This window comes from Serinus canaria, chromosome 12 (genome assembly GCF_022539315.1).
Source record: "Serinus canaria isolate serCan28SL12 chromosome 12, serCan2020, whole genome shotgun sequence".
Lineage (NCBI taxonomy): Eukaryota > Metazoa > Chordata > Aves > Passeriformes > Fringillidae > Serinus > Serinus canaria.
Window position 1 is genome coordinate 17,413,692 of NC_066326.1, and position 21,482 is coordinate 17,435,173.

General features: G+C 47.2%; 1 protein-coding gene across 7 annotated transcripts in view; it reads left to right on the forward strand.

Annotated features, from left to right (window-relative positions):
* The window catches only part of ATP2B2 (ATPase plasma membrane Ca2+ transporting 2), a 255,779-nt gene that overhangs the window by 17,089 nt on the left and 217,208 nt on the right, over nucleotides 1-21,482 (forward strand). For 5 of the 7 annotated variants that reach the window (XM_050979205.1, XM_050979209.1, XM_050979208.1 and 2 more), the window contains exon 1: nucleotides 16,585-16,672. The exons of 1 other annotated variant lie outside the window; for it this stretch is intronic. The gene's annotated coding sequence lies outside the window, so the exon portion shown is untranslated. Of the gene's footprint in view, nucleotides 1-16,333; nucleotides 16,435-16,584; nucleotides 16,673-21,482 lie in introns of those variants that run through there. One more of the 7 variants, XM_050979206.1, reaches the window with a different exon arrangement.

A 21,482-nucleotide genomic window follows, 5' to 3' on the forward strand; every position in this document is an offset into this window, starting at 1 on the left:
GGAGAAGAAAATCCAAATTACGGCAGCCATCCAGGATGGAGCTGCAGAATGATGCCCTGATTTGGTTGCTGCTTCAAGGAGAGAAATGAGATACAGGATGTGATTGCTCCTCGGCAGAGCCTTTGTGCTGGCCTAATTCCGCCTGAGGTCAGGAGCTCTGGCACGGTTTTGGTAGGGCTGGGCTTTGGGTAGGGCTGAGTTTTGGTTAAGGCTGAGCTTTGGGTAGGGCTGAGTTTTGGTTAGGGCTTAGATTGGTGTAGGGGTGGGCTTTGAGTAGGGCTGAGCTTTGGGTAGGGCTGGGCTTTGGTTAGAGTAGAGATCTGGGTAGGGCTGAGTTTTGGTTAAGGCTGAGCTTTGGGTAAGGCTGAGCTTTGGTTAGGGCTCAGGATGGTTTAGGGCTGGGCTTTGGGTAGGGATGAGATTTGGGTAGGGATGAGATTTTGGCAGGGCTGGGCTTTGGGCAGGCAAGAGCTTTGGTTAGGGCAGAGCTTTGGTAAGGGCTGAGCTTTGCTTAGGGCTGAGCTTTGCTTAGGGCTGAGCTTTGCTTAGGGCTGAGCTTTGGGTAGGGCTGGGCTTTGGGTAGAGTTGAGCTTTGGGCAGGGATGAGATTTGGGTAGGGCCAGGCTTTGGCAGGGCACAGCTTTGGGCAGGGCAGAGCTTTAGGTAGGGCTTAGATTGGTTTAGGGCCGAGCTTGGATTTAGAGCCGAGCTTTGCTTTAGGGCTGAGCTTTGCTTATTTTTCCTTATTTTTCCTTATTTTTCCTTATGGTTCTGTGAGAAGGTTTGGCTAATTGGGCCCTTCTCTGTTTTTTGCCAGCCTCCTGGAAAGAACCACTGGCACCTCTCTCTAAGGGCAGGAATTTGGTGTCCTTTGCCAGGACACCAGAACAAACCAGACAAATGCAGGTTAAGCAGGAGAAAAAAGAAAAAAGAGGAAAAATTCCATTTTCTTTTTCCACAGCTGATATTCCCTTGGACACTCCCTGTGCTTGCAGCGAGGATCCCCGGAATGAGAAAGGAAATGGAAAAAAGTGAATGAAACCACTCTGAGCAGAGCACACCTGTACCAGTAATGCCTGCTTTTGTAGAACAGGAAGAATAGCAGTGTTCTTTGATTTCAGCTCTGTTTACAGAGGTGGAAGAGAGACAATAGAATGAGCCTTTGGGAAATAGGACAAGCTGCCACACTGGGAAAGGGCAGGGAGCAGAAGGAGGAGGAGCATTTTCTTTCCAATCTCATTTTTTTTCCAATTTCCAGCCATGCTAGCTAAGCACTCAGCCTGGATCCTGCTGCTGGAGTCTGCACTGACACAGCTCTGAAAGCTTTCACCTTCCTTCTGCTCCCTGTTCAGAATCACAGGATCAGTAAGTTTGGGAGAGACCTCCAAGATCATGGATCCCAAACCTTGAGCTCCACCTTGTCAGCCAGACCATGGCCTGAGTTCCGTGTCCAGCTGTTCCTTGGCCACTTTAGCATTCCTTAATCCTTTGTCTGGGATGGAGATTCTCTGCTTCTATTTCTGCTTTAAGCAGGATCCTGCAGCCAGGACTGTGAGATGTTTTGTTTGGATAATTCATCCTGATAAATTCAAGGCTGCATTCCTTAGGCTGCAAATTCAAATTCTGTGGAGAAATACCCCAGCAGCCTGGGCAATGGCATTCCAGCCTTTCCCATGGAGTTTCCATGCCAGAATGTTTAATTGATTTCACCCACTCCCTTTTTCTGGAGGATTTGGTGTTTTTGGAGCAGAGGTTTTCCAGCTGTGGCAGTGCTGCTGTGAGTTGGTGCCTGTGTGCAGGCTGTGCCCCTGCCTGGTGGCTCTGCCTGCTTTGGTGCTGTCCCTCAGCAGGATCCCTGTTTTCCCCCTTTATCCTGCTGGCAGGGAGGCCACCAGTTCTTGGTTGTGGGCAGCTCCTCCAGGCAGGCCAGGCAGCCCTTGGGCAGAGATGCAGGAGTTGCTCTGGGGTTTGGGATTTGTGGAGGAAATGGGGAAAGGTCCCTCTGCCAGTGCTCATGGATAAGGAAAGGAAGCTTGGAAGTTCTCCCTGCAGAGAGCAGGGCTGGCAGCATGGCTGCTGTTTTTCAGATTTCAAACATTTCAGCGTGGATAAAACAAAATCTCCAGAGAGAGTGCTCGTTACTAGGAGCTCACAGGTGACAGAAAGAGGCACAATTAGCAAAAAACCCTAATACTGGAGGGGTTTATGGCATTCAGGAAGCCCTGCTCCTAAAGGTCTTTTCCAACCTAAATCACTCTCCATGTGGGGCTTTGAGGAGCTGCCCCAGGTGTGCACACAGAAGTTTTACGTCCCCATCACACAAAAATGATGTGTGTGGTCTGAAGACTGTGGGGTTCTTGTAGTTTGGTTTGGGTTTTTAATAAGATAACCCAGTGGAAGGCTGAGGAGGGAGGAATTCAGTCCTATATCTGAAGAGATCTGGAAGTACAATTAAATTAACAGGTGTCATTTTAATGCAAGGAGGAAAGGATATGGGGTGTGGAAAGCAAACCAGAAAAAGAGGAGCTGGTTCCTGAGATCAGCCAGAAGAGCTGGGGCTGGGATTCCTTCAGAGCTCAGTCTTGTGTTGACTTTTCTGCTTGATAAATCAGTGTTCTGAGATTTGACAGTATGTAGGTTAAAAACTGGGAGAAAGGTCCCCTGAACAGGGTTGAGGATCTTCAGTCCACGAAAATAAGAGAAAGTATTCAAGAATTTTAAGAACTCACAGGAAGAAGTCTGTAGTCCTCCTCAGCTCTGCGTTATGTTCAGTAAAACACGGAATATTGAATTTACTCTGAATTTCTGCTGCAATGTAATAGAGTGCAATAAATTCCCCAGCGACTTGGCTACTTAGTATTTACTTTGTGTTTACCCAGTAGGTTTTATCTGCCTGTGGAAGGCCCTCAGTACTGAGAGTTTATCAGAGTATTTAGCAATCTTCTGTTTGTCCTCACTGCACATTTGGGAGGTGATCCATCGTGGATATATTTAGGGAGCGGACACGGTGAAATTAAATCACTTGGTCAAGGTTACAGGGAGAATTTGAGATGGATGTTGAAATTAAGCCTGGATCTTCCTAGCCCTGAGCTAATCCTGTTGCAGCATGGTCACCCTCTATTTGAAATCTCTTCTGTCATCACGGGCTTGTTTGTGGTTTTGGCCGAGTTTGCTGCGGCCACAGAGCGTCTGTGGAAGCCAAGTGGGGACACTGCAGAGCAGGGAGCCCCTGTGCCCCCACCCCAGCTGCTGGGCAGCTCCTCCTGGAGGAATCCCCAGTGGTTCTGCAAGCTGAGAGCCTCAGTTAATGGCTCACTTGGGTGGGAGGAAGCACTGCATTCCAGGTGGCATTCCCAGGAAGTGTCTTGGAGCAGGAGGAGTGGAGCTGGGCTGGGAGCTGGAGGTGCTGGCCCAGACCTCAGTGCCAGGCAGTGCCCCCAGAGGGGAGGAGAACCCTGCAGGGGTCTCAAATCTGGTTTTTGAGTGTGTGCCTTGAGAACTGATCCCAGACCTGGGCCAGCGTGGAGCTCGGCACAGGCAGAGTGCTCAGCTCTTCCCGCCAGGACTTCCCAGGGGGATAGAACAGAGCATCAGCTGTGCTGGCTCTCCTTCTCTCCCAGCTAAATATGCATCTCTGGAGTCTGGTGGAGCTTGGGCTGCTGGTGTGGTGATGGAGAGGCAAGGCTTTATGTAAGGCATGATCTGGGGGAGATCTCCACAGGGATCACGTTGGAGCCTGCAAATGTGGGATCAGGTATTTACAGCCCAAGCCTGGGGTGAGAGAGGAAGGGGTAAACCACGTGGATCTCACTGCTGCAGGATCCCAGAGAAGGGCTCAGTAGCACACTGTTTGCTCAGCATAAACTAAAATTGATGCCTGATTTCATTGGGTGCCCTATTTGTGAAAGATGGGCTATTGGTTTGAAAATTCAATTTCTCAGGTCGCTTTGAATCTTGAGGCTTCGAGCTCTCAAAAAATGATAAAAATCCCAGAGCTCTTTAAGGTTATCACTAAATCTTTGTAAAACTCTATTGCTTTAGCTTAACTGGATGCTGGTTTTGCTGTCCAACAGCAAATTTTTAGCTCCTCCTATTGGATGCACGAGTCAGAAACAGTGTTTTAAAATAATTACTTGGATTGGTTCTGTGAGGGATGGAAAAACGTGCCAGAATAATGTTTATTGCCTTGTGCTGGTTAAACATTCCCTTCCTAGAGATTGAAATTCCTGCCTTGCTGCTCTCGTGCTGATTCTGCAAACACACCCAGAGTCTTTCACTGCTGGAACACCAGTGCAATCACTTTCCCTATTCATGGTGCCCAAATAAACCACGTGTTCAGGTTTTCTCATAAACCAGGAGAAAAGAAGCCAGAGTTTCTTACAAGTGAGGTAATCTTGCTCTTTACAGACAGTGATTTCAGCATTTAGTATTGTTTTTGCCTTCCAGGAAACGCAGGATCCAAAAACTTGTATAAATTAAAGATCCAAAACTTGTATAAATTAAAGATCCAAAACTTGTATAAATTAAATACTCTCCGATGCTGTCATATTTGATTTGTATAATTCATACCCACTTTTCCAGTGGGTTCCTTAAATACCATATTGAAGGATTTTAGGTGGTCCTTCATAAAACCTGGCCATCCTTCCTTTCAGGGCATTCACTGGGTTTCTTTCCCCAGCTGGTTTAGAAGTCCCTCCTTTTACACCCATCAAAATTATGTCCTCTAAGAGAAATTAACTTCTTCTTTTCTTAACAGTGTGATTGACTTAATTTCTGCATAATTACATTTAACTTAGTTTAGGCTGAGGGAAAGCAAATGATGTAAAATAAAGTTCTGTTTCCTCAGATTTTTTTCACAATCCTGCAGGGAGGAAGAAGAGGCATCCCAAATTTGTTCTCCCAACTATTTTAGAGGCTAGACAAAGGAAATGGTTCTTTTTAATTCCCCTGCTAACAAATGATTATTTTTTTTTGTTGGAATGGAACTCTCCTGGGCTCTGGGGAGGCTCTGCTGGTGTCAGTGGCAGCACTTGAGGTGGCATCAGTGAGGGGCTGGCTACTGATGTGCTGTGGGGTTTTGTGTGAACAGGACACTTGTGAAAGGGTCTTGGTGACAACCCAGGGATACCTTTTTCTCTTGGGACCAATTTCTTTGGACACCTGGAGGGCTCTGCACCTCTGCTAATTAATGTGTTAATTAACAGCTGAGCTGTGGCTGTGTCCAGCAGTGTGAATCTTCTCCCAGCCAGGCCAGGGGATGCACCTTCCCTTCCCTTCCCTTCCCTTCCCTTCCCTTCCCTTCCCTTCCCTTCCCTTCCCTTCCCTTCCCTTCCCTTCCCTTCCGTCCTCCCTTCCCTTCCCTTCCCTTCCCTTCCCTTCCTTCCCTTCCCTTCCCTTCCCTTCCCGTCCCTCCCTTCCCTTCCCTTCCCTTCCCTCCCTTCCCTTCCCTTCCCGTCCCTTCCCTTCCCTTCCCTTCCCTTCCCTTCCCTTCCCTTCCCTTCCCTTCCTTCCCTTCCCTTCCCTTCCCTTCCCTTCCTCCCTTCCCTTCCCTTCCCTTCCCGTCCCTTCCCTTCCCTTCCCTCCCTTCCCTTCCCTTCCCTTCCCTTCCCTTCCCTTCCTTCCCGTCCCTCCTTCCCTCCTGCCCTTCCTTCCCTTCCCTTCCCTTCCCTTCCCTTCCCTTCCCTTCCCTTCCCCTTCCCTCCCTTCCCTTCCCTTCCCTTCCCTTTCCCTTCCCTTCCCTTCCCTCCCTTCCCTTCCCTCCCTTCCCTCCTTCCCTTCCCTTCCCTTCCCTTCCCTTCCCTTCCCTTCCCTTCCAAAATTCCATTATTTTAAAAGCAGGAAACCTAGAATTCCAAATGATGTTTCATTATATATTTTATTATTTTATCTCTTACACATATTATGATCTTCCATTGTTGCTCCCGAGCTGGAATTAATGAAATGGCAAGAGGGGAAAAAAACCTCAGTGGGATTTAATTTTGGGAATAATGTGCTGAGGGTTCTCATCACTACTTTATCTAAATATAACAGTGTGAGCATCTCTGCTGCTGGTGAATTAGAGGATGTTTGGAAGCTGCAGCAGCTCCTGGGAAACCCAATTTTCCTCTCCACAAATCGAAGTTAGGAGTATTAAATATAATTAATCTGGAATATCTGTGTTTAAGTGTTTTATGGTATGTGAGCACGGAGCATTTAGATGTCTTTAGTGAACTAAGCCGAGGACACGATGCAGGACTGCACCATTTATTTTTATCCTCAAGGTCAAGCAACATCTTTGAGCACTGACATCAGTGTTCAAGAAATGTGGTTCCCTTCAAGGTTAGGAATTTCCCTGGATATATTACATATGTACTCAAGTCTATGCATTGCTGATTATCTTTTTCCTTGGGCTTTTGCAAAGAAAAGCTGTGTATTTTTATGTGCAGCTGGAATGTCTGACTGGAGGGAGCAAAACTCCAAGATACATAACAGAGCTGTGAAGGACAGCGCTGTGTTAGAGGAAAAAAGGCTATTTGTCTAAAGAAATGAAGGGATCCTTCTAAATATGGGAATTCCAAGAAGAAAAGTGGATTAAAGTAGAATTTGTGCTTATCTGACGGTGCCGGACGCTTTCAAAATGACTGTGCTGAAATGGCAGATGAATTCTTTATGGTATTAAATTATCAGCCCGTGCATAAACCACCTTGTAACACTTTAAAGAGGAGGGAGAAAAAAGATGCTCTCCTGGCTTTTACTGGTTTACAAGTGCTTCAAACTCTCCCTCTTATCTTCCCTTTTTTGGACTGATTTAAGGAAGCTTCGCAGATTTATTTTCTCAACCTCCCAGCGAGGCTTTTGTATTTATTCACCAGTAAATTACTTTCTTCTTTTTTTCCTCTCTTAATTATTTTCAGCCATTAATTCTGTTTATGGAGATCAGGATGTGTGTGGTTGATCAGGTGAGGGCAGGGAGGAGGGGTGGTTTCTGCCAGCCTCCGACAGGAGGAGGCTGTTGGGATTTTATCACTATAATCTGCTGGTTTATTACCGGACATTAAGACATCCAAAAGATTTATTTGGGGCAAAAAACCTTGCAAAGAGATCATGTCTGTGAGTTAGCCCTGGAAAAGGGAGAGGATGAGGTTGGTCATCCACAAGGAGAAGTTGGGGATGAGGCCTCGAGTTCTGGGCTCTGGAATTTGCCTGCTGGTCCTGGAGCACTTCCTGGTGGTCTCTGTGGAGGGGAATTTGGCTGGGTTTGGGATGGGAGCTGACAAAGGGCCCCCAGTGAAATAAATAACCAGACTTTTATTTCCCCTGCACAATGCTGCATCCTGTTCTCAGCGCCTAAAACAAATTGTTGCTGGAGCAGAAAAGAACAATTCTGGCTCTGAAGGAAGGGAGGTAAAAGTGTAGTCAATAAATCACTCAGGATGTAATTAGGATATCATTCAAACCTCCCAGGCTGTGCTCTCTGCTAGGTCAAGCCTGGCTGTGACCCAGCCATGGCCAGGAGTTGGGTTTGGTGCTCCTCCCCAGGATATTCTGGGATTCTACCAAGTAGTGACTGGTTCTGGTTCTGGTTCTGGTTCCTTCTGCTTGGTCTTTTGGTTCTTGTATTTCCTGGCTCCTTTATGGGGGCTTGGAGAGGTATTACTGGGCACTGTTTGCCCCTAAATCCTTTCTTGACACATTTCTGACCAAACTAAATGAGATTTTTTTTTTTGGGGGGGACTTTTTTTGTTGTTTTGGTGGATTTTTTTCTTTGTTCTTTTTTTTTTTTTTTAACTCTTCCTGAAGGAATGGAACCTTCCCTCTCAGTGAGGAATCTGCTGCACAGCAGTGTTGGAGAAGGACAAATTTAAAATATTGGACAGTTTGGAGGGTTATTTAGCTAAGGGAAATACTATAAAATGTGCCAGTTTTGTTTGGATGTTTGATTATTGTAGACTACATATTGGAGGGTTTTTTTTTTTTTCTCCTGTAAGGTTTTTGTTCACATGTTCACTATTCTGTGCTGGACAGACTCTTTTATTCTACAATTATGTTTTGGCAAGCCCTAAGCTCAGTTGCTTCAAAAAGTTCTGATATTTTGGCAAAATTTTCAAAACTATTGCTTCATAGTGCTGCATCTGGGGTTGAGGAACAGCTCATGGATCTTCAGGACATGGCTCAGCCTGGAAGCCAAGCCTGACACCCACCTCATTTTCATTTGGAGTGTATTTTTATTTCCTATACCGACTGTATTTATTGCAATACCATTTGGGTCTTGCATTTAGTTCAATATTTAATAATGGGAATAAGTATTTTTGTGCAAATTATACATTACACCTCTGGGCAAATTTTCTATAGCACTGATTCTTGAAGCTTTCTTATTGTAATTGTAAACCTCATTCTTTGCTGAAGGATTTGAAGGTTTATTTCAGATTTAGATGTAATTGTGAATACAAATTCTGAGTCCTTCCAGGAAAATATTTATATCTAAAAGCTACAAACAGCCACCGTGATCATTTCAGATCAGGTTTGACTCCATGGTTGCTTGAACCCTTGCACTGGCTTTTGTGAGAGCTTTTCCCAGCTGTTCCAGTGGGATGGAAAGAGCTGAGTCCCTGAAGTTCACACATTTTTTGTTTGTTTTGGCTGAGGTGGAGCCATTCTGTCAAACCCTGCCAGGCAGGGAAGGGGCAGCACTGGTGTGAAACGTTTTGGGCTGTACCAGCACGTTCCAGCCAACACCAGTGAGCCCTCCCAAGGTCCTGGGACCAGGCTGAGTTCCCACAGCCAGGGGGGTGGCACTGCCAGCCCCGGTGACATCAGCAGCACAGAGTGAAAACAAAGCTTCTGCTGAGCTGGAGCTTGTGGCACAGGGAAGGACATGCGAGGTTCCCAGTGATTTCTGTGATGGGTGGGGGGGTGAGCTCCAGCTCCTCCTTCACCCAGAGCAGCACGAGATCTGCGGGGCTTTGTGGCCCTGCAGTGAGGAGAGCCCCTGGTGCTGGGCTCTGGGGACACCTCTGGAGGAGGCGGCTCTAAAATATCCCCAAAATTCCAGGATGGAGCTCTGGGGACAGCCTCTGGAGGAGGTGGCTCTAAAATATCCCCAAAATTCCAGGATGGAGCTCTGGGGACAGCCTCTGGAGGAGGTGGCTCTGGGGTGGCCCTGAGATCCCCAGGATGGAGCTCTGGGGACAACCTTGGGAGGAGGTGGCTCTAAAATAGCCCCAAAATTCCCAGGATGGAGCTCTGGGCTGTGGGGACAGCCTCTGGAGGAGGTGGCTCTGGGGTGGCCCTGAGATCCCCAGGATGGAGCTCTGGGGACACTCTGGAGGAGGAGGCTCTAAAATAGCCCCAAAATTCCCAGGATGGAGCTCTGGGCTGTGGGGACACCTCTGGAGGAGATGGCTCTGGGGTGGCCCTGAGACTCCCAGGATGAGGCTGTGGGGGCACATCTGGAGGACTTGGCTCTGGGGTGGCCCTGAGATTCCCAGGGTGGAGCTCTGGGGACAGCCTGTGGAGGAGGTGGCTCTAAAATAGCCCCAAAATTCCAGGATGGAGCTCTGGGGACACCTCTGGAGGAGGTGGCTCTGTGGTGGCCCCGAGATTCCCGGGATGGGGCTCTGTCCCTGGAGCTGCCCGTGTGTGCACATTCCTCAGGCAGGATGATCAGCAGGGCACAGATACCCCGGGCTTAGCAAAGCTTAGCAGGTCAGATTGCTTTGCCCACTAAGCTAAAGATAGCCTTTTATCCCATTAGATTGGGGAAACCCTCTCCTCAACAGGAGGCAATCCCTGCAGGTGATTAATTACTAGGAAATGTGTATGGGAGTTGGATTGTTTGCTGAGATATCAAAAGTCCTTTTTGCACGGTCTGTTAAAATTCTGTTCTCCTGTTCAGAATTGTTGAGAGCGACTGAGCCTTGACCTTTCTCTTTGTGTTAATAATTTGCCTTTATTGGAGTAATAAATAAGGCTGATCCAGGCCCCCATTTGGAGCCATTTGACAAAAATGCTACAATGGGAGCCACTGTGTCAGTTAATGAGATTTATGGTCAGGAGATCCAGGTACGTAGGAAAAGTCCATCTATTGAAGAAAGAAAGCCTTGAGTTCCCAAAGGAGCATGCATTTCCCTAATAACACTAATGACAGTCCATGTTTGTGATGGAATTCTCTGCTGTCATTGCTTGCTGTCTGACCTGAAGCAGGACTGGAAGGGTTGAGCAGTTCAGTAGGACAAAGGTGGGATTCTTCTCAAGGTGCACTCCAAGGCCATGGTGTCACCTGGCTCTGTGAAGGGGGTGCTTGAGGTTCACATCCGCACCAGCACAGTTCCATGGCAAAGGATGCTCCTTCAAACCCATCCTGCTGGGGATCTTCTTTCCAAAGGGAAGAGGAGTGCTTTCCTGCGCAGAAATTTAGCCAGTAAGAAGGAGAAACAACTCTTAGAGCATTGTGGTGGTATTTGGCAGCAGTGATGGCAGAAGAAGATTCCAAACTCTGATTCCAAACTCTGATTCCAAAATTCTGATTCCAAACTCTGTTTTTTCTGGGAGAGAAGTTTTGATGCAGTAGAGGGATGAGTCCATGTAACCCATCTACTTGTGCAGAGTTTCACCCCTGTCTCCAAACATCCTTCAGAGTCAGGTGTCGCTGACATGTTTTATGAAAAATCCTTTCCTTAAGATTTTCCCTCCTGAGAAGCTGAGAAACCTCAAGAACAAACTGCAAACAATGATTCTCTGCTGCTGTGGAATGCAACGAGTAAATCTGTAATTAGTCTCATGTGGTTGTTTTTAATTTATAACCAATCCCAGCCCAGCTGTCCAGACTGTCTCAGTCACAGACAGACACTTGTTATTCATTCCTTTTCTATTCTTAGCAAACCTTCTAATGAAATCCTTTCTTCTATTCTTTTAGTATAGCTTTTAATATAATATGGATCATAAAATAATCAAACCTTCTGAACATAGAATCAACTTTCTCATCTCTTCCCTCATCCTGAGACCCCTGCAAACACCATCACAATTAATAACCCCAAAAAAACCCCCATCACAGTCAGGCTGTCTGAAATCTGCAGTTTGATATGAGCTGACGGGACCCCTGTAAATGGTACAATCCTATAATTTGAGTTTAATTGACTTTGGATTACAGTTCTAATCTCCATCAGGACCAGTGACATGAAACTGCAGGGGGAGAGTAAAATTCCCTTCCAGAACACGGGGAAGGGAGTTCCTGTGGTGGAAACCACAAAGGGCTGGAACCTCCCTGCCCGTATCACTGAATTACATGAGGTAAACAGATGAATGCTGGAAGGCAGCTGGCACAAGTTCTGTTTTGGGAGCTGGCATTTGATGGGGTTTAAATGCCCACAGAAGGAAGGAGGGATTCCTTTGCTGCCTGTCCACAGTCCCCAGAAGCTGTGGCACCCTCACCAGGTTGCTCTTCCAAGCTCTTGCCAGGCCACTCTATTGGTTGGTCTCAGACTTGCTCTGAGTGTTGACAAATATTTCCTCTCAGCTGCCTGTGAGAGGGCAGGCTCTGTCTGTAAGCCAGAAAAGGGTGGAGTGCTGCTCTAAGACAGGTTTTGTGTCCTTAGGCCTGTCTTGGGCTGTTGAGAAGCTGATTTCAGGTTTGGCTTCAGCTGTGTCAGATGTTGCAGGGCAGATCCCTTTGGAGGAGGCTGCTAAGATGCTTCTCTGTCATTGCTGTGCTTAGGCTGTGGCAGTGAGCCAGGTTTACTTGAGCTTTACTGGGAAGCTCAGATTAATTAATGCTTCTTCCTTGTTTTTTTGGTTTTTTTTTGTTGTTGTTGCAAGAGCCTAAATATTTCTCTTCCTGCTTGGGTGATCCTGGGAGCCTGGTGTTGTTTTCTGAGCTTTAAACCTGTGTCAAGGAGGGGACAGCAATGGCAGCCCAGCCTTGCAGGCACCTGCTCTTTGTGGGCATGGCTTTTAGATGGTGAAAGAAGAAAAACTGGGATATTTGTAGATGTCAGATGGTGGAGATTGAAGGTGAGGGGGGAACTGCAGGTCTGGCTGGCTGGTAGTTTTCCTTTCAGGTATTGAGGAAGTTGGGATGCTGGTCAAGGAAGTGAGCTGCAATAATTCATCAGTCAGAGCAAGTGGCGATTTGTACAGGAAAATAAATGTGGTAAAATAAAATAAAATAAAATAAAATAAAATAAAATAAAATAAAATAAAATAAAATAAAATAAAATAAAATAAAATAAAATAAAATAAAATAAAATAAAATAAAATAAAATAAAGAGTTGACGGCAATGGTGAGCTTCCCAGGTTTAAATCACACAGAGAATGGCTGGGCCTGGGTGGGAGCTCTGGGGCTCTCCCAGCCCAAGCCCTGTGCCTGGATTAGCTCCAGAACTTCCCCCAGCACAGCCAGGTGTGCCCAACACCTTCCCCCAAGGGCAGGGAAGGGTTAACCAAGCAACCAGCTCCAGAGAGCTGTAATTTAAACTGGAGAATACTGACTTTATAGTTAGGGAAATTGAAGCACAGTGGGATCAAGTGACCTACTAACATCTCCCAGTCAGGAAACAGCAGGGCAAGTCCTTGAATGTGACTGTTCTGAGGTCCCTCTCCTCCACTCCTTTTATTAGGTCGTGTTGCTTCCCAGGATAACAACATGTTTGCACAGTTTGGGAGCACAAGCTGTTTCCTTGCAGAAATATTACTGCTCTGTGTTCCCAAACTGGAGAGACACCGAATCTGAAAACAGATTTAATTCTTGTTTTGAAAAACCTAGCAAATGAGGTTTAAAAATATGAGAGGCTGCCAGTCTGCTGTTCTAGTTTAAGTATCTGGGTTGTGATTAGGAAAATATTAAAAATCTGCTGCTGCTTTCCATTGCTGTTCCTCTGACTGGACAACCTGACTGGAAAGGAGGACTTGGTCCCCAGGATCCTGAAAGAGGAATTAAAATGATCTTCCTGTGTTTCCTGTCATTGATTATCTCATAAAGACCTTGAAATGTGCTTGTGCTGTCTATCACCAGCACCTACAGAATTAAAATTTTCTCCAAAGAGATTAGGTAGGTTTTTTTGCCTCCAAATATCAATTGTCAGTTGAAGTTTTACTGGGGAAACAATTTTTTCAAGTGGCAGCTCAAGCTCAACAGCTGAAGTCTCATTCCTACTGTATCCCCTAAGCATTGCTGTGTTTTTTAAACTCCCTCCCAAAGAGCATCTTTCTATTTTCCATTCCAGTTTTCTGCTCCATTTCCGCTCCTTGCCCCCAAGTTAAGGTGTTAAATTGTTTTTCTGTCAGAGCTAAATAACATGCTGCTGGATGCTTTAATAGGCATGAAGATGTGCTGACAAGCCCTCATTTCTGATGGTGCTTTGCCTTTGCAGGGCTTTGCTATTAAATTTGATGACGAAATATCTCAAAAGAGCATCAGCCAACGTTGCAGCCATTTTGAGCTGCACGTGCTGGAAGCCAGGCTGGAAAATGTTAATATTTTCACAGTTGTGTCTGAAAAGTAATAATAATAACCCCTCCAACCCTTTAAAATCTGAGCTCAGAGTGCTCCTAGAGGTGCTATTTACTGGCTGGCCCAGTCCTGAGGGTGCAATTGCTGATTTTAGCTCTGGTTGGAGGGTACCTGCTGTGGGTAGCAGGTGTTCCCTGGGATTGTGGTCTTGTAACTTTGGGGGCAGCAAGCAGGTGTCAGCCTGGAACCAGAGAACTCCTGGCCCTGTCTCAGCAGGGCTGGGGCTCAGGTTTGGGCCATTTCTGAAGAGTTTTCACTTGGGTGCTTTAAATGAGGGCAAGCATGAAGTTGTGCCTTTATTCCGAGCCAGGGCAGGCTCCAGAGTGTGCGCGAATCCAGGGCTTGGGAGCTCAGCTCCCCCTCCAGGATTTGCATCCTCCAGGGTGGAGATCAGCATGAAAGCTTGGCCTTGGCTGCAGGGTGGCAGCATTGTGGTGGAGGTAGCACCAAACCTCCCAAAATCTTCCTGGCTCCTCCATCTCCCCATGAGCTCTGGGGCTCTGGAGGCCTGAGGTGAGTGAGCACTGGGAATATCCATGGGCAAAGTTGCTGGGATTTGGTGTATAATGAAATGTTCAAACTGAAGTTTTTCTTTCCCTTTTGAGCACCTTTTTTTGGTAATTTTTCTCCTCCTCTTATTCTGTTAATTAATTAAGAATAGGAATTAGAGTTTTTTCCTGATCTAGACCTCGTGGTGCTGTCTCTGGCCTGAAGTTCCTGTAGCATGACAGGACAAAGTCTTTGAGAGCAGCCCTCCTCAAACAGGCAACAGCCACATGTGTGGAACAAGTTTGTTGTGCTGTGCTGGATTTCTTTCAGCCAGTCCTCCCTTTCTCCTGGAAAGACAGAGTAAGAAAAAAGTCGTCTTTAATATATTTTGGTACTGTGTCAATCAACCTTCTATTGCTTTTCAAATTATCTTCAAAATTTCTGTTAAAAAAACAAAAAAAAAGAATGCCAGTAGCCAGATAATTGCAGATGTCTCAGTGCCTTCCTGCTTTTCTGACAGAGCAGTAGAGGTCACCAACATTTATGGGTCTGGGACCTCAGCACAAGACATTTAACTGGAGCAGGGCTTTGCTCAGTGCTGGGATTCAGTTTGAGCTGCACTGCAACCTCCTCACAGCTGCAGTTTGGACTGAAAACTTGTTCTGAAAAGGGGACACGTTTCTCTGCTTAATATAACCCAAAGTCACTGCATCTGGTGTCCTGGCATGCATGTAATTGCCTGTAGCTTCCTAATGATAAAGGCAGTCTCACATGAGAAAATTCTGCATTGATCCTAGTCCAGATTTACATTTTACTTCATTAAGAAAAAATTGATCAGCATAGATAAAACTCCTGATCAATGATCCCAACACTTTTCTTTCTTTTTTTTTTTTTTTTTTAAATAGCTTCCATTTTGGTGCAGTGCAGACTTTTGGTTTAACTGGCTGAATTGATATTCTGAGCAGCGAGTAAGGCAGGATGACAGAGCATCAGCACAGCTACTCCTGTTATTGCTCAGGGAGGTGCTCCTGCCCACCCTGGCCAAGGCACAGGCAAGCCATGAGCCACTGCTGTCCTAGGATGCTACAGAACACATCCTGACTTTTATCTGTGCTGTTTTACACATTCTTCACCAAAAAAAAGGAAAAAAAAAAAAAAAGAGAGCTATTTTCTTATGTTCAGTCACTTTCAAGATTGAATGGTTTGAGGTAGGGAATTTGAAGTTGTAGTTTGGACATGGTACATGTACTGATCACAGTTTGCTTTGAAAAACATAAACTATTACACAGGAAATATTCTGCTTTTCAAAGGACTGATGTCTCTGTCTTATTTTTGGTGTTTGGGTTTGTTTAGCACTGCCATAGCACAGTATCCCATTGGAAAAGCCCTTTACATTCCTGAATCCTCTCTGTGCTAATAATTCAAAATAGCAGACACATAATACCAGCTCAGAATGGGTGGTGAGGAGCTGTGGATGAAATGCAGTTATTCCCCAAAGAGCAGGGCTGTAAGGAGGAGGCAGAGAAGGGCACAGAGCTGCTCTGGCATGTGTGTGTGGTTTTGCAGCACATGCTGATGTGACCAGATCAGATTAAACGGGGATATTTCACTGTTCCTCCTGTACGGGTTTGGGTTTCTGGCAGGCATGGCAGGGACACAAACACAACACAAACCCCACAGCACTGCAAGGCTGCTTGCCTTTTTTTTTTTTTTTTTTTTTTTTTTTTTATTTTCCTTAGAATCCCCATTGTTCTTACATAAACAAAAAGAGCAGGGGAGGGCGAGCGAGCCGGATCTTTGCAGAGGGTGATTATGAAGTAATTTGCAGCACGGCCACGCCGCCGTGCCGGGCTGTCATCAGCGGGCACAGCCCGAGCATCGCCGGGCACTGCGGGCTCCAGCCCCGCCGCATCGTGCGCCTGCTCGGGGGTGCCGGGGATGCGCCGCTCCCCGCGCCCCCTTCGCTCCACAGCCCTCCATCCCCCCCTCTCCTCCTCCAGCGACACTGATAGGACTTGACAGCCCTTGTCCTTGAAGGTTTCTCCCGTTTCTGAGTAAGTGGCATATTCCTGGTCGCTTGCCATCTTCCGTTTTTGTCATTATCCCGGGGGAAGCATTAAAAAAAAAAAAAAAATCGCAAACAACAAACATGGTGGTTCAGTCCATATTTTTTTTTTTAATTCTTTTTTTTTTTTTTTTTCCCCCCCCCGCTGGTTCCTTGCCCGTGTGCCCGCGGTGGCGGTGGCGGTGTCCCCGAGGTGGCGGTGGCGGTGTCCCCGCGGTGGCGGTGCGGGGATGCTGCGGGAGCGGCGCGCTGCCCGCCCTCCCCGGCAGCGGTGGTACGGTCTGCAGAGCGGCTCCGCGGCCGCTGCGCGCCTGCCCGCGCCCATGCCGAGCCCCGAGCCCTCCGCCCGCTAGCCGGGAGCAGGCTGCTGTGCTGGGGAGGATGTCTTAGCCAAGTAAGTAGCGACATCCACAGCACGGGAGCAATAGTGATGGTGGTGGTGATGATGGTGGTGATGATCATAATAAAAAAAAAAAAAAAAAAAAAAAAATCGTTCCCCCCTTTCCGTTCCTGAGCTCGTTTATTTGGCATTTTGCTGCCGGGGAAGGCGCGAGCTGATGGGAAGATGGTGTGGGGACTGGGGCTGAGTGATGCGTTAGGTTTTGGTTCGTGCCCTGGGAATCTCTGCAAAGGTAATGCTGCGACTCGTGTAGATTATTCTGTAAGGTCAAAGAGAAACTGCACAGCTAAAAGGCTCTCTTGCATCAGAAAGCGTTTGCTGGGCTTGGGTAGGTTGAGAATTCAGCATGTTCTTGTTGTTTTTGAAACGTATGGGCTTGATTTTGATTAAATCAGTTCTTTAGTGATGAGGAAAACACGTGGATGGGATTTTGCTTTTATCATTGCTGGTAAGAATCGGATGTGCCTTTTTTTTTTTTTTTTTTTTCCTTTCAGAAGCTCACATTTCATTTAAATGTGAGCGGTACACTTTGACTGTTGTATTTTTCTAACTTTAATGTTCTCTTGCGATAGGCAAAGCTATTTCATGTTAGAGAAATCTGTAATCTTCAGCTGGGTTCCTTTCTAGAGCTGTTTATGGGTTTTCGGTGCGTTTGAAAGTAAAGGGCATGCGGGTTAAACCCCCCAAGCATTGCCTTTGAATTGAGACGGACTAGAAAATAATGTGGAAGAAACTGGGAATTTTCTGTAATTCCTTCTTGCCATGCATGGTGTTTCCTGTGGGAAGATGGGGAAAGGCTTTCCTGAGGTGTACGGTATATTAATTAAGACTTCTGACAGATAGACTTTCCTGTTTGTTTATTTATTTATTTATTTACTGAATCAAAAGAAGAATCAGCCCCAAACCCACCGAAGGTTGCATGGAAAAAAAGCTTCTGGCTGTTCGTGAGGCACCCAAGGCTTTAAGAGAAGCCCTGAGATTCCGGGAGTCATTTCCGATTATGTAAAGGGAGATTTCTGTGCGTTCGATCCGCGCCTGCGGCGCTGGCAGCTCCTGCGCTCCGCCAGCAGCCGGGCTCTGCCCCAGCCTCCCCAGTCCCGACTTTAGGCTCGTCCTATCCCAGCCGGGGCACTTCCCCGAGCCTCGCACGGCGTGCCCGGGGCTGCCGGGGCCATGGCTGTGGGCAGTCCCGGGGCTCCGAGGCAGCCAGCAGCGGATGCTTAGCCCGGCGCTCCCCGCTCCTTCTGCAAGGTGAGTGCTGGAGGGGCTCCAAGGGAATGGCTCTGCCTTCAGGAGAAACCTTGGACATCCCTGCTCCGCAGCGTTTCTGGTCTCTGACCCCCTGGTTGCTTTCTGTTGTGGGGCTGGGGAAGGATGGCGGGGATATTACACAAGTTGGGATGGCTGGAGGAGAGCTGGCAGGATCAGCGTGGGAAAACTGAGCTTTTATTGCTGGGGTGTCAGGTCGGTGTTAGGTGCTCGTGGTAGGAAATTGGTAAAGGGAGGGGGTTCGTTAGTATTTGCTTAGAGAAGGGATTACAGATCGACTTCATAGTCCACATGTTTTTTTCTTACTGCTGAGATGCATTCCTGATTAGCATTTAATTTGTGAGAGGTCATCCATATGCATGACTGGCTCTTGTACCTTGCTCTGGAATAACTGTTTGACTCGGGTATCCAGCAGGTCTTTGATCACAGACAGCTTCTACTTTGTTCCTGCTCCTCTCATTTTAATCCCAATTGCTACCTGTGAAGAGGTGGTTCACATTTTCCCCATGGTGCTGGTAAAATGAGCAAGTTTGTGAATAAGGCAGTAAAATAAGGCTCGTAGATAAGTTGTGTAGAGCAATGCAGCATGAAGGTTTTTCCCCTTTTATTTATTTATTTTTCCCTGTCTGCCCCCCTTTCCATCCTTTTTGTGTGCCTGTCTTCATTTCTATAGAGGATTGATTCTGGCCTGCATCAATGCTAAATATACATTCCTTTTCATGGAAAAGGTCAATTTTCTTCTCTGCTGCAATCCAAACCGGCGTGACATCCCTCATGCTTTCTGCATATGTAAAAAGGTTGCATGCATGTATACTGGAGCAGCTTGGAAGAGTTTCATGCTTCCCAGCAGGATTCCAGGTTGCAGAAGACACGGTAATGATGAACTAGGTATCATACTGTTCTTCTAAGAGCTGCCGTGAAGTCACTTTTGTGAGTGCTTTTTTTCCTTTTAAATTTCATACCATGTAGCCAGGAAACAGCTTGGGAAGATTTTCTTTTCCCCTTTCGCCTTCCCCCAGCATTTAAAATGTTCAGCTTATCTTTCCCAGTGCTGTTGGATTGGGGATGCAACATTTTTTGAATCCTACTCAATATATATATAAATATCTCCCTGTCTGAATACAGCAACTGCGAGCATACATCCTGCTAACATATGAAAAGATTAAAAGTGTTCTTGCTTTTTAAAATTTTTTTTCTTCATTTTCATCCTGGAGTTCCCATTGTCAAATGCCCGTTGTGTACGTAGTAATTCCTTGTTACATTTTGGAATAAATGTACAAGTCTTGACCTTGTAACTCCCTCTCCCACTCGCTGAGAGCCCATTGCACTGCAGTAAGACTCCAGCAGTGGGGGTTCTCCCACCTCCCTTCAGAAATGGAAATACTTTTGCAGCCTAAAATCATCTTCTGAAGGGAAGAAAGTGGTTCATTTGATTAACCTGACTGGGAAACCTTGTGGAGAATAAGCTGCCTCTTGCCAGGCTTTTTCATTCTGTTTTCAAGGAGACTCACTGAAGGATGTTACAGTTCCCTGGAATTAGCAAGCCCTGCTCTGATTAATTACATTCAGATTATACATGATCTGATCAAATGTCAACCTCTCCCCCCCACACCCATTTAAAACCACACATTTCTGATTAATTTTACCGTGCCAGTTGAAAAGGGGTTAAAAAACCCCAGCAGCCAAGGATGGGAGAGGTGGTTTTTTTTTTTCAATGTAGCTATTAAAATATGATGCTGAAGCTGCAGCCAGCCCCTCCGTGGGATCCTTGTGGTGCTGAGGCAGGCGGGCAGCGATGACTCCGCTCTGAATGGAGCCTCCCCGGCTCTGCTGCCGGCGGAGCAGCAGAGCTCCCTCCGCGTGTGCCGGGCTCGCTCCGGAGCCTCTGCAGCCCCTGCAGTCCGGGCTGGCAGCCGGGCAGCCTCAGCCCCGCCACCCTGGACCGTGCCCAGCAGGGATGCTCGCCGGGACCCAGCCCTCCGCGGCTCCCCGGTGCTCCGAGGTGACAGAGCCTTAGTGGAGCAGTTGCATAAGAGAAGAGCCTTTCTCTCTAGGTAGGTTATGCTCCGCGGGCTGGATGGTTTTTTTGTGTGCCAACCGAGGTAAATAAAGGGCGTTGTGGAGGTTATATAAATGTGTGGGCTTGAATTTCGACTGTAACACCACAGAGAGGGTCCGTGGCCTTTTATTGGGGTCTTTATCGGGAAGTTCGGTGCCCTTTTGTAGGAAATGTAACCACACAGTACAATTTTAAGAGTTTTAGGGTTTTGGTTCAAGTTTTACTCATGTTTAGGTTAAAAAGCATGGGTTTGCTGTTGTATTTTTGATAAATAACCTTGGCTTTTGTATTAAACCTGGAGATTTGCAGTGGAAGAACCAAGGTACGAGAGCAGGGTTGGGAACGAGGCTATTTTAATAAATTTAAGGGGCTGTCAGCTCTGTGAAAGGCAGGACGTGTTCCCTCTGAACGCTGCAGATGGGTGAAACAAGGAGCCTCAGAAGGGATGTGGAATTCCTGCTTAGGTACCAGAGTTGGCAGAGTTGGGAGATGGTAACCAAGTTACAAAATACTTCCCTTCTACCACGCCGTGTAGGAGCAGGTTCATCCTGCTGGTAACTTGTATTCTCTCATTTTTAAAATATTCATGGCACAGTTAAAGCATCTGAGGGCCGTGCAGCAGGCTCTCAGGGAGTCCTAGAAATAGTTAATGGGAAAAGCTGGAAGAGGACCAGCAGTAAAACTGGGATTCCTGTGGAAGAGTTGGTGCATTTTTTGTCTCCTTTGCCCACACGGTGAAGGTGAAATGGCTGCAGAAAGCAGATTCCAGAGGCATGGAATAGTTGGGGTTGGCAAGTACCTCTGGAGAGGGTCCAGCCCAACCCCTGCTGCCCCAGGTGGAGTCACCTAGAGCAGGGCAATGTCCAGTCAGGTTTTCAGGATCCCCAAGGATGGAGACTTCCCAACCTCACCAGGCCACCTGTGCCAGTGTTTGGCCACCCTCACAGCTTTTGACCTTTAAATGGAATTTTCTACCTTTGCTCTCCTGGCCTTGTTGAGACCATTGGGAAGAGTCTGGCTCCATCTTTCTCCCATCAGCTGTTCATTGATAAGGTCCCCCTGAGCCTTCTGCTCTCCAGGCTGAGCAGTCCCAGTTTTCTGACCCTCCTACCTGTGTGCTCCAGTCCTTTCCTCCCCTCTGCAGGCCTTTGGAGGGCTCTCTCCAGGTCCCCTGTGCTCCCCCAGCCCAGCTGGGAGCCCTGGTGGGAAGGGAGGCAGCCCTGTGCTGGGAGGGCACTGCTGGCTCCTGCTCAGCCTCGGGTCCAAGAGGAGCCCCAAGGCTTTTCTGCAGAGCTGCTTCCCAGCCAGCTGGCCCCCAGCCTGTCCTGCCTCAGGGGCACAAGCTTCCCTTTTTTCCCTTTGCTGGCCATCCTGGGATTCCTCTTGGCCCGTGGCTCCCTCTGAGAGGCAGCTCATCCATCTGGTGGCACGGCCACACCTCCCCATTTGCCCACTCCGTGCCCTTGCACAGGGTGCTCTGTCCCTTCATCCAGGCCATCAATAAAACATTTGGCTATTGCATCGAAAGAAATCCCTTGGAAGGGAGAGGAGTAGAGCTGGAACTGCAATCTCAAGATTTAGCCCAGAACTGAAGTGCTGTGTTATTAAAAATTGCCAAAAATTGGTCAATATCCTGAATAGGTTTATGGTTGAGAGCGTGGAATTTGCAACATTGAATGCCCAATGCATTGCATCAGCATCCCAGGGTTTGAGG